General features: G+C 41.4%; 1 pseudogene; it reads left to right on the top strand.

Moving 5' to 3' along the window:
• Positions 1 to 293: 293 nt before the first annotated feature.
• On the top strand, positions 294 to 1,197 carry LOC101958780 (heterogeneous nuclear ribonucleoproteins C1/C2 pseudogene; annotated as a pseudogene).
• Positions 1,198 to 12,956: the final 11,759 nt, after the last annotated feature.

Raw genomic sequence — 12,956 nt, 5'->3', positions numbered from 1 at the left:
AATGCATCTCAGGCATTAGCTTATAAAAGTTAGCTTCTCATTTTGTGAAGAGAGGAAGGCTGAGCGATGTCAGCCACCTTGCTGACCTTGAGCAGCAGTGGTCGACTTCTTCACATAGAATCTGGGAGTAGGAGATTCAGAACGAATCTCTTCTCCCCATCCCCATTCCTGTGAGATCTATCTATCTATCTATCTATCTATCTATCTATCTATCTATCTATCTATCTATCTATCTATCTATTTTGACCTTCAGCTACATTCTTTCACTTTTGTAAGAAACCTTATCAAACACGATGATTAGCAACGTTACCAACAAGACAGATCCACGCTCCGTGAACTCCTGTGTATTCACTGGGAATGTCAACACTGTATGTAGGTCAGGACGTCGATGTGGAAGCAATCTTCTCCAAGGATGGCAAAACTGTGGGTTGCTCTCTCCATAAGGGCTTTGCCTTCATCCACTATGTTAATGAGAAAACGCCTGGGCTGCTGTAGCAGGAGAGAACGGCCGAAGGATTTCTGGCCAGATTTTAGATATTAATCTGGCTGCAGAGCCAAAAGTGGACAGAGGAAAAGCAGGTGTGATAGGATCTGCAGCGGAGATGTACGGGCCAGTAGCAGAACTGGACTATGACTTGCACTATGACTTTCAATGTGATTATTTTGACAGAATGTACAGTTACCTCGCATGTGTTCCTCCTCCTCCTCCCATTGCTAGGGCGGGTAGTGCCCTGTAAACGCCAGCGTGCATCAGGAAACACCACCTGAAGGGGCAAAAGTGGCTTCAATTCTAAGAGAGGACAGCGGGGATCTTCTTCCAAGTCTGGAAAGTTGAAAGGAGATGATGAACCAAATAAAACAAAAAATGGATTCTCTTCTGGAAAGCCTGGAAAAAGTTGAAAAGGAGCAGAGCAAACAAGCAGTAGAGATGAAGAATGATAAATCGGAAGAGAAGCAGAGCAGCAACTCCCTGAAGAAAGAGGAAACTAATATGAAGATGGAGTCTGAGGCGGGTGCAGATGGGGGTGCAGATGACTCTGCTGAGGAGGGGGACCTACTGGATGATAATGAAAATGAAGATGGGGGATGACCAGCTGCAGTTGATCAAGGATGATGGGAAAAGAGGCAGAGGAAGGAGAGGATGACAGAGACAGTGGCAATGGCGAGGATGACTCTTCAGCACATAGTGGGGCTTAGAAATCTTATCCCAATATTTCTTTACCTAGGTGCTTGTCTATGATCAAAGTGTCACCAGATCCTCTCCCCTGGTATCTTCAGTGTATGCTCACTGTTCTCCCTATCTTTGTCCTTCCAGTGTTCATTGATTCATATTGCCCTGCGTCTAGTCCCATTTTCACGTCCTTTGACACTCTAATAGTTTTGTTAAGTCTTTCCCTGTAATTTTTGCTTTTAATTTTGATACTTCTTTATGACTTCACAATAAAAAGGATGTGTAGTTTTTATCAACTGTCTCCAAAATATCCTCTTGTTATGCAGGGAGTACAGTTCTCTCCATTTGTACATGATTTCAGTAGTTGCTCCCCTAACTGTAAAGGCAATCTCATTTAGTTGTAGCACCTGAGAGCAGCTTTGAGTGTTAGAAGTATGTGTGTTATCCCCAACATAATAATCCTGTGTGGGGCTGTTCAACACAAATGTAACAATGTATTTTTGTGAAAGAGAGTTGGCATGTTAAATGCATCCTCTAGAAGGAAAAAGAACAGTATTGTGGATGTATGGAACAACCTTGTAGAACATTTGGTTTTACATCAATAAAGCACGGTGATGTCATTTAAAACAAAAAAAGAAAGCTTCTCACAAAACTATAATCTTAGATGAAGTGATACACACAATATGCTTAACATATTGTCAGGCACAGTATAGGCACTCATTATGTATTAGTTGTTAGTAATAACAATGAGATTCCCTTGATAATGAATAAAGAGCTTGGCACAGTGGCACACACCTATAATCCCAGCAGTTTGGGAGACTAAAGCATGAGGATCACAAGTTTAAAGCCAATTTCAGCAATTTAGCAAGGCACTAAGCAAATTAGTGAGGCCCTGTCTCAAAAAAAAAAAAAAAAAAGGGACTGGGGATGTGATTTAGTGTTTAAGCACCCCAGGTATTATAATAATAATAATAATAATATTTTGTTATAAAAATGAATCATTTATCATGTACAGTCTTATAATAAAAGGATGGTTTAAAATGGGGGCTGGGGATGTGGCTCAAGCGGTAGTGTGCTTGCCTGGCATGCGTGTGGCCCGTGTTCGATCCTCAGCACCACATATAAACAAAGATGTTGTGTCCGCCGAAAACTAAAAAAAAAAAAAAAATATTAAAAAATTCTCTCTCTCTCTCTCTCTCTCTCTCTCTCTTAAAAAATGGGAAATAATCCTTTATCTATACTCAATAAATTAAAACAAAATGTAAATAATTTTTTTCTTTTTTGTATTTTGGGCTTTTACCTGTTCATCCATAGGGATACTCCAGAAAGTTAAGCCAATAGACCCAGATTGCTCCTGAGGCCCTAGGGGGAAGGTGTGATACCTGGACAGTTGTTGGATTTAGAGCCTACAGGTATACTTCATGACCTGAGTCTCATTCTCCAGGACTCCTCCATGACCAGAAAATTGCTCTCCAAACTACGGGTGATGGTTTCATTGACTGCTCTGAGATTTCTTCCTGTGCAATGCTAACTTGAGAGCTAAATTAATTGAAATGTGCCACTTCTCATGAAGATGATCAAGCCATGATATCAAATGCTTAGAAAGATGAGGCTTATGTGAATTTATGCAGGATGATTGCTTTAGAAGTCTCTGGAAATTTCCTTGACGAGTTCTAGAGCCTCATTAGCTATGTCAGTCTCAAAAGATTGAAGCCAAGGATGTAGGAAAGTATGTCTGCACTGTCTTCTTCCATAGTGTTGCCAGAATCAAATGCCCATGCTGCTTGCCACTCAAAGTTGGTGGCAGGAAACAATTTTATGGGGTTCAGGAGCAGAAAGGGCTTTTATAGGAGAAAAAGAGGGTGCAGAGAGACAATGGGCAGGAAATGCTCATGCTGGGAAGGGCCTTGCTCTCCACAGTGCATACCTGCCTGTCTCTGCTCCCTCTCAGAATGTCTAAAAATACCTCATCTCCTAAGGCCAGTACCAGCATTTTTTTTTTTTTAAGAGAGAGAGAGAGAATTTTTTTTTTAATATTTATTTTTTAGTTCTCGGCGGACACAACATCTTTGTTGGTATGTGGTGCTGAGGATCGAACCTGGGGCGCACGCATGCCAGGCAAGAGCACTACCACTTGAGCCACATCCCCAGCCCAGCATTTTCTTTTCTAACAAGCACATTACTTCTCTACAATTCAATTCAATGAGCTAAAGAATAGAGTGGGTATTATGGAGATCTCTCTTTAGAATCAGAATACCCTGTGAAAGGGATGGGTCCTTAAAAGATTAGGGAAAAGATTAAGAAGAAGAGGAGAAAGTCATTCCATTTAAAGAGAGTTTGAGAGTGAGGGAGCTGCTCTGTTACAAAGAGTTGAGGATGCTATAATCTCCCTTTATTTATTTATTTATTTATTTTTGCTGATTACCATAAAAAGGTGGATTTTTCTTCCAGCCTTTTTTTGTTTTGTTTTTGTAGCACTAGGTATCCAACACAGGGCCGTGAACATGCTAGGCGAGGTCTCTACCACTGAGCTATATCCCCAGCCTGTAGATTGCTTTGTTTTTAAAATGGTGATTGGATGACTAGATGATTTAAAACACACACACACACACACACACACATGGATGCACACAATAATAAAGCGCAGATGGCTCTTTGCTGGTTTTAATATTTGGCACATATCCTTGAGTCAAAACAAGACTGGCAGAAACATTTTGGATTTCTGTGAGTATCCTCTGTAACAGAAATGATTGAACTAGTAGAACTAAATAGAAACTTTAAATATATAATATTGGAAGAGCCTTAGAAATGTCCATGTGGTAGTAAGTAACAATGGTGCTGGGTTGTTCAGTACAAAGTGAGCGATATGCTGATGTTGCTGGACCAGGGGATGGGATGAAGGTCAGTGGTGTTTTAGTTTCTTCCTTGCTGTCATTACCAACAGAAGTTGGGGATTGGGTTTGTGTTCCATGGAGTTGAAGAATGAACATGGCAAATGCTGCCGAGGTAAGCAAGGGGGGCAGGAATTTCACTTAAAGCAAAAGAATGAGAAGTTATACTCCGTTTATGTATGATGTGTCAAAATGCATTCTACTGTCAGGTATAACTAATTAAAACAAGTTTAAAAGGGTGGAGGGGGAAGCAAAATGAGAGAAAGACTCAGGATCCCAGTGCAGCGTGCCTGGGAAGGGCAAGAGTACATTTAAGACTTAGAGCACTACTCCCTTTAAAAGTAGATAAGAAGTTGATAAGGTCCTCTGGATTCCTTTTTGATATTACAGTTGTTCCACAGTAGACACAGGCTGGAATACAGATTATTTAGTCACTTTCTTAGACAAGGAAATTTATACCCTTTCTGAGAAATAGGAACTGTTTTATAGCATGACGAGGGATGTTAAAATGACTGTTCTGGGGCTTGCCCTCTGGTCAACCTTCACTGTCCCTTCCCTACTCTCCACTGCCTATCCTTTCCTATCTCACGATGACCAAAGGACCTGAACAACACAGAGGAGGGAATGTTTTATTTGGGGTTCAGAGGTCCCAGTCCATACATGGGCAACTCCATTGCTCTGGGCTCAAGATGAGGCAAAACATCATGATGGAAGAATATGACAGAGGAAGACATCTCAGGACATGGCAACAGGAAGCAAAGACAGAGTTTCCCTCAGCTGGGACAAAATATAAATCCTCCAGTGACCTTCCTTCTCCAGTCACACACTACCTTCCTACAATTAACACTCACTTAACCCTATCAGTGGATTAATCTACTGATTAGTTTAAAGCTCTCATAACCCAATCATTTCACCTCTAAAAATTCTTGCATTATATAATACATGAGTTTTAGGGAGACATTTTATATCTAAACCATAACAAGTGATTTAATGTGTCAGTGAGTGACTCAGAGGCTATTAGGGAGACATATCTGAACAAAAACAAGTGGTTTAATGGGTCAGTGAGTGACTCAGAGGCTATTCTAAATTGTCCTGTCTCCCTCTTTGCTCATTCTCTATGCTGTACATCACACCCTACATGTCAAATCTGTGCTTTAGCATTACATTGCCACAGAGATCATCCCCAACCCCTTGAGCAAGCAAGGACCCTTTCATCAGGGAAGACCATCAATCAAACATGACCTGATAAAGTAGCATAATTTATTAGGAAACTTCAGTGCTATACCCTCTCAGTATCCCATCTAAGCTTCTTTGTATGTTGATGATTTCTTCAACCTCAGCTCCTTGCTATGAGGAAATGAAAATCATGACTGCACATCAATCTTCCAGAGTTAAGCTAATCTCATCAGCATAGCCAAGGAAGAGGAAGCTTCGATTTTAATAATTAACAAATATTTACTACTCAACTACTTAGGAGACCAAAATGTGCTAGATAGTATGTATTTAGAACTAACAATACAGACATGATCTCTGACCTTATGGAACTTATTTTCTACTGAGAAGGGAGAATACATAAACTTCTGCAATTGTTGGGAATCTTTTGAAGAAATAATATACAGTGTAAGAGTGTTTATTAAGTGAGTCTAATTTAGAATAAGGGTAACTGAGAAAGACCTGTGGTACCACAAGGAATAGAACACATGCCCAGATACTTCTGAAAAGGCAAACTTTACTTCTGCAGTAGGGCATGCTACCAAAGTATGGCAAGCAAACACACTTGGGAGAGCTGTCCACTTGTTTGTTTGTGTGTGCTGGGGATTGAACCCAGGGTCTTATACATGTGAGGCAAGCACTCTGCCAACTAAGCTATATTCCCAGCCCCAGTTCACCTGTTTTCTTTCTTTCTTTCTTTCTTTCTTTCTTTCTTTCTTTCTTTCTTTCTTTCTTTCTTTCTTTCTTTCTTTCTTCCTTCCTTCCTTCCTTCCTTCCTTCCTTCCTTCCTTCCTTCTCTCAATCTATCTTTCTCTCTCTCTCTCTCTCTCTCTCTCTCTTTCTTCCTTCCTTCCTTCCTTCTCTCAATCTCTCTCTCTCTCTCTCTCTCTCTCTCTCTCTCTCTCTCTCTCTCTCTCTCTTTCTTTCTTTCTTTCTTTCCAGGGAAAGGGTACTGAGGATTGAACCCAGAGGCACTTGACCATTGAGCCACATCCCCAGCCCTATTTTGTATTTTATTTAGAGACAGAGTCTCACTTAGCTGCTTAGCACCTTGCCATTGCTGTAGCTGGCTTTGAATTCACAATCCTCCTGCCTCAGCCTACTGAGCTGCTGGCATTACGGGCATGTACCACCACACCCTACTCAGTCCACCTGTTTTTAATCCCTAACTGCAGCAACTGCACCTTGCTTTGATAAGAGGAATTTGGGGTCATGATCTCTGCAATTGGCTAATTTTAAAATTGGGGCAGGCAAAGGGAAGGACTACAGTTAAAATGGCTACAATTGGATTTCAAAATGTCTATGACTGGATCTTATATCCCAATTAAGCTAAATACTGTATTCTGAACATGGACCACCAGACTTTCTATATCTCACAGTATCACAGCTTGGGAATTAAAGAGTGAGTGGAATTTAGTCATGTAACAGTGGTCTACATTATGCTTTGGATATAACCCTTGCTGCTCTGGCCACTGCAACTGATTTTGGACATGTTTCCTTTTCTTCTTTTCTCCCTGAGCTTTCCTACTCTCTCCTCCTCCCTAACCTTGGAGAAAACAGTATTACCTTTCTTACCCATCCTAGGCAGAGTTATCTGCCCTTGAGTACATACCCACCATAGGAAAGAAGTAATCCAGACTTTAGAGATGGTACCAGAAGATGTCAGAAATGACTACCTCCCAAATTAACAAGCTAATGACAACAGAGAACACATGGACTGTCTTTGAGTCATCTCTTTAAAAGCCCCTTCCCTGTTCCTGCTGATGGGCAGAATCACAGCTTCGAGGACAGGAGTCCCCTGTGTTTCTCCTTTGTTAGCAAAGCAATAAACCTTCTTTCTCCTTTTTTCTCAAAACCGTGTCCTGGTTATTGAATTGGCATTGGGGACAAGGACCAAGCTTTCAGCTAAATACAGTTAAGCATCTCTGGGTTCAATCCCCAGAACTGAGGAAAGGAAAAAAAAAAAAGATTTATAATAAAAAAAAATCAAAAAAGAAGACATTATCAATGGAACAATTGGAAGCTTTCAGTATCTTCTGAATAATTAATATGCAGAGGCCTCCTTAAAGATTGAATGGCTGTGGATGACATTACCAAAACAAAAAGAACCATGGGAAAAAGGACATTGTTACTGCAATGCTGTATAACCTTTCTTTTCAAATGTAAACCTATCAAATGCTGGGGTATCTTTCACTCATTCTAAAGAAAGAATAGACAGCCTCAGACTGGGTAGGACTTTACCCACCACCTCATCTTTGTCAGTTTGACTATAGGAATAATTTCCCTTTGAGTGAGTTAGGCCCAGGCTTCTCAAAGACCTCCTCTAAAAGTTTAAGTATACATACTTTGGGTAAAATCCAAAGTCAGTTAATTAGCATTTCAAAAATCAAAGGTAATTGGCCTCTTGAAGTTTCTCACAGACCTGTAGAGCTATCTAAGTACAAAGCAGATGGTCCTGGTCTTTTCTTACTATCTGTTTGTTCTAGGCTGTGTTCTCTCTCCCTCCCTCCCTCACCGCCTCTCCATCCCCTTTCTCCTCCTCAGTTTTAGAAATAGGTTATTTGTATTTTTTTCTTTGTGGTTACTCTATGATCATCTTTTCCATTTTCTCTGCCTATCCAGTTGTTCTTACTCTTGTACCTTTCGTAACAAATATTTATTCAACTTCTACTTTGTTTTAGTTTCTGTGCCAATATTTTGCATGTGTATATTTATGTACAAAATGCTTGCATCTCCCCCTTTACTTCAATTGGTACTTTCCCCCACTTTTTCTTTTTACTTCTTCAATCTCAATAACTGGATATAATGTGGAGTTTATTTTGTTTTTTTCCCACATTTTTAATTGTTGCATTATATTAAGTGGTACATATTGATGAGTGTAGTTTATTTTTTAAAATACCATTTGTCCTAGGTGTGGTGGTGAATGCTTATAATCCCAGAGACTCAGGAGGCTGAGGCAGAAGGATAGCAAGTTCCAGGTCATTCTCAGCAATTTAGTAAGACCCAGTTTCAAAAAAAAAAAAAAAAAAAAAAAAAAATTTAAAGGGCTAGGAGTGTAGATCAGTGGTAAAGTGCCCCTGGTATTGTTAGGTTCATTCAGATGAGGATGGAGGGAAAAAGAGGTTAATTTTATAATTCTATGAAATGTGCCCACTATTCTGACCCCCATATGCTTTCTTGACCCCCACATGCTTTCTTTGCCTATCCTAAGTGGACAGGAAATGTCACATTCCTCAGCAAACTACCCAAGGAAATGCAGGCAGGAAATAACCATAAAAGGAACCCAAGTTACTTTGAAGGGCTATTTATGACCCTGTTCACAGACTAGATTCCAGAAGATAAGGATAATTCCTCTAACCATAGAGCCTGAATCTAATCAGAACCAGTCAGCTTGGGTCAAGGTGACAGATTGTCATAGCAATAGGGACTTGAAAGTCTGATGTCACCCTGCTGTCAGTCAAAAGTCAAAAGATGGACCTGGACAGGACTCTGGAAACTTCCCTGGGATCCCCAGTAAAACTGGAGTGCAGGAGAGGCACTTTGTCTCTCTCTCGCTTGAGAGTGTCCATTTTCCCTTTTCCTATCTCTTCACTAAACTCATTCCTATTGTTTTTAGGTAAATATCTGAAATCTTTCTAACTTGATCACAAGAATTGCAGATTTCAAGGGGGTGGTCTTCATGCTGCCTCCATTTCTTGGAAGGCCCCAGCTCTATAACAGAATCTGAGAAACCAGCCTCTACCTCAGAGCAAAGCCTGTCCAAGGAAAGGGGCATGACTCTTGTCCTTGGAAAGATCCACAGAGCACTCTTAGGCACATACCCACCCTGCTGAGTTGTTTATCTACAAATAACAGGAGAGATCAGCGGAGCCAGGTGTCAGGCTAGGTGAGGACCCATAGCAACCCCCTAGCAACCATCAATCAGCATGAGACAGGGAAAATACCTGGGATGCCAGATGACCTTCCCAATAGTTTATGGTGGTTGATAACATGTTGGGAAACCATGTAGGTCAGCACATACTCTCCCCATGGCTTAAATCAATCAGTTCAAATGAATCCCCCTCTTGTACTAACCAATCATCCTTACCCAACTTGTTCCCGCCAGTGAATGTGCTAATCATGTTTTAGAGTTGTTTTATGATTTTCCCACGGTGTGTGATGATTTGCTAAGAGATGCTATGATGTATGTGAAGTCCTTGCCTTCCCCAAAGAGTGAATAAAACTGCTGCAAACCCTGGGTTCTGGGCCTCTCAGCGTCACCAGTTGCTGTGTGCATGTGGAGGACTGAGCAAGCTCCCAATAAACACCTCTTTGCTGCTTACATCGATCTTGGTCTCTGGTGGTCTTTTGGGGGTTCCGAATTCGAGCATAACAGATCAATCCCTAGTATTTAGGTATATTTGCTACTGCAGATATATATAAAATCTAATCTTCTACCCCTACCCCACATTTTAATGTTTTTTTACTTCAACATTTAAAATAAAAAGTTAAGCAACAACTGAAACTAACTAAGCAGTCTAGGGTACTGTCTATGTATTCAAGTACATTAATACTTTTCAGAAAAATGTGTTAAGGTTATTCATAAGTGGACTAAATAAAGATTATACTTAGTCTCATGTCATTTGAGGTCAAGTTTTATTCCCAGAAGAGTCTCAGCACTAGACTTATAAAAATTTGTATAATTCTCAGAGATTTTTATTATGAGATAGGATAAAAGATTTCGGGGTTGCCAAGCTCATGCCTAATGTGTAGTAGGCAGTCTGAGAAATACTTAGGGAATGAAAAAAAAACTCAATAACTTTGTTGTCTTGGTATTTAAAATAAAATCAAAATATGTAGATCATAAGGACAAATACAAATTTCTAAAAAAAGAGGCTTAATTGTCCCTGTTGAAGACAGGAAGAGATTTCCTTCCCCTTACAACAGTGGTAAGACCACGGTGAAAGGACAGTCAGTGTATATAAGGAATAATTGGGTCAGGAAGATGGGTGCTGATTCAAAATGAAAATGCTAACACCTGGGCTGGAGATGTGGCTCAAGCTGTAGTGTGCTGGCCTGGCATGCGTGCGGCCCGGGTTCGATCCTCAGCACCACATACAAAGATGTTGTGTCTGCTGAAAACTAAAAAATAAATAATAAAAAATTCTCTCTCCCTCTCTCTCTTAAAAAAAAAAATAAGAAAGAAAAGAAAATGCTAACACCTCCAGAACACTTCCCCTCTTTCACCTGTTGCCAGGATCACCTGCCTCCAGGGAATTGTTCATCTGAGCAAGCAGTCTTTAAAGAATGCCCCCCTGGGTGACTCCCTTCTGCCTTTCTGGGCAGATATGGAGAATAGGGAAAGTGCCTGTGGACTGCTCTTTTTTGCCCTTGGACATGTAAGCAAGATAAAAGGAGGGGACAAGGGAAGAAATGAAACCTAAAATCTGTAAAAGGAACAAAACATCCCCAATCAACCCCCTTCTCTCCACAGGAATCCTCCCCCCCCCCCTCTCTCTCTCATTGGTAAAGATGGCCCCTGGAGCGCTTCTCTTCTGGGAGCTCAGGTCCATGACGCACTGAATCCCTGTGAATGGCGCAAACTTTGAATGGCACACCTCCAATCCCTGAAGTGGCGTGAACTCTCAGCCAATGAAGAAGTAACAGTCCACTCGCCTTGCTCCTCCTCATCCTGTGTTAAGCCCATAAATATCAATACCCTGTTCCTGTTCGCTCTCTTACTCTTACTCTCTCTTACTCTCTCTTTTCTCTCTCCTCTCTCTCCCATCTCTCCCATCTCTCCCCTCTCCCCTCTCTCTCCCCCTTCCCTTCTCTCTCCCCCTTTCCCTCTCTCTCTCCCCTTCTACTCTCTCCCCCCTCCCCTCTCTCTCCCCCCTCCCCTCTCTCTCCCCCTCTCCTCTCTCTCCCCTCCTCCTCTCTCTCCCCTCCTCCTCTCTCTCTTCCCCCTTTCCCCCTCTTTTCTTCTCTCTTTCTCTCTCTCCCTCCCCCCTTCTCTTCTGTGACTGGCCACTATGGTCCTGCTAATAAAATCTTAGACAGGTAAATGGTTGTTTTGGCTTGTTGAGTTTACGGAGCTTTTGGAGCTTTTCCATCGTCCTTTACCCCTCCCTCCCCTCCCCTCTCCTGCCTCAGTGTTTCTTGGGTGTTCAATATTCAACATCCCAGGGAACAAAACCTGATCCTGATTTTCAAAACCAGCTTCAGTGGTCCACTTTATCCTTTGAATATAGCACTTGCTGCTCTGCCACTGTGATTTATTTTTTCAATGGACATATTTCTTTCTCTTCCTCCCACCCTCCTCCTTTATAACTGCTACCCTCCAATCTCAGGGAAACAGGATCACTTTCTTCCCCATCCTAGACAGAGTTATCTTGTCCTTGAGCACACACCCATGACAGGAATAGAGTAATTTGGATTTCTGGGGATGGCAGAAGAAGATCTCAGAAATGACTATCTCCAAATTAACAGGTGAACATATAGGATGTGGACAGTGAACATATAGGATGTAGCCTTTGAATCACCTCTTTAATAGTCCCTGTTCCCTCTGATGGGCAGAATCACAACCTTTGGGATGGGAGACCCTTGTGTTTCTCCTTTTTCCAGCAAAGCTTCTTTTTCCTTTTCCTCAAAATCACACCCTCCTTATTGGATTGGCATCAAGGAAAAGGACCAAGCTTTCTTTAATATGTTGGCACCCCAGATGGAACCCAAGAACACTTCCCAGTCTGGCCTTCCTGGGCAGGCCAGGCATGCCACACATGTCCACTTCCATGCTCAAATAGAACAATGGTTGATGAACTTGTTGAGCATCAGCTGCTGGAGATTTAGGAGACGGGTGAATTTTCCTCAGGTCAAACCAGAGGATCTTTTCCTATGAATACTGAGGGATTCTTGCAATAGCTGCCAAAGCTTCTTTTGCTTCTGGAAACATCTTTCTTTTCTACCTGAATAAGTACAGTTTTCTTCATCTTGGTCTACTTTTGAAAAAGGTAACTGAAATAGTAAAATTGTGACACCTTTGGCCATTTGGTAAGTCCCCCAGTGAGCATGTCAAGACCCTTGGTTTCACACATCTGACCCTTGATTCCACACATCTGGTTCCTTTTTGTGGGGATATCTGTGGCATCACTAGCGTAGGAGTCACGGTTAAGCAAGATTTGAGAACCTGGGGATTTTTACTCCCTTCTGGTTTGTTCTAGATTCTCATCAGTTTGTTGGCCTTGGATTCAGGAGTCCCTCTGGTTGTCTGTCTGTATTTTTGTTTGCATCTGTAACTGCCTCCCTTCAAGACATGAGCAATGCTGCATTGATCCTATAGGTAGTCTCTTAGGAAAGATCTTGACTGAAAGGGCCACCTATACGTATAAGCCTAAGGAACAAAAATGATGTTTTATTGTAATGATCTGGCCTTCAAATGGCTTTCTAAATTATTATAGAATCTTTTAGTTGGAGTTGGTTTATCAGAAGTAAAGTAAATGAAAGAAATTCTGCATGTACAGGTCTGTTTGTTTTAAAGGTTCCCATCTGTTGATCATGGTTTCAGGGATCCTCTCTGGTTGTCTGTGTTTCTTCTCTCTCTCTCTCTCTCTCTCTCTCATCTTTTACTGGCCCTTTACGATATGGGCCATGCTATAGTAATCTTTCCAGTAGTCTGTTGGGAAGAAAGATCTTGCATGAATGGG

The sequence above is a fragment of the Ictidomys tridecemlineatus genome, chromosome 2 (genome assembly GCF_052094955.1).
Source record: "Ictidomys tridecemlineatus isolate mIctTri1 chromosome 2, mIctTri1.hap1, whole genome shotgun sequence".
Taxonomy (NCBI): domain Eukaryota; kingdom Metazoa; phylum Chordata; class Mammalia; order Rodentia; family Sciuridae; genus Ictidomys; species Ictidomys tridecemlineatus.
Note: the sequence above shows the minus strand (reverse complement) of the source record. Positions and strands in the feature narration are given on the sequence as shown.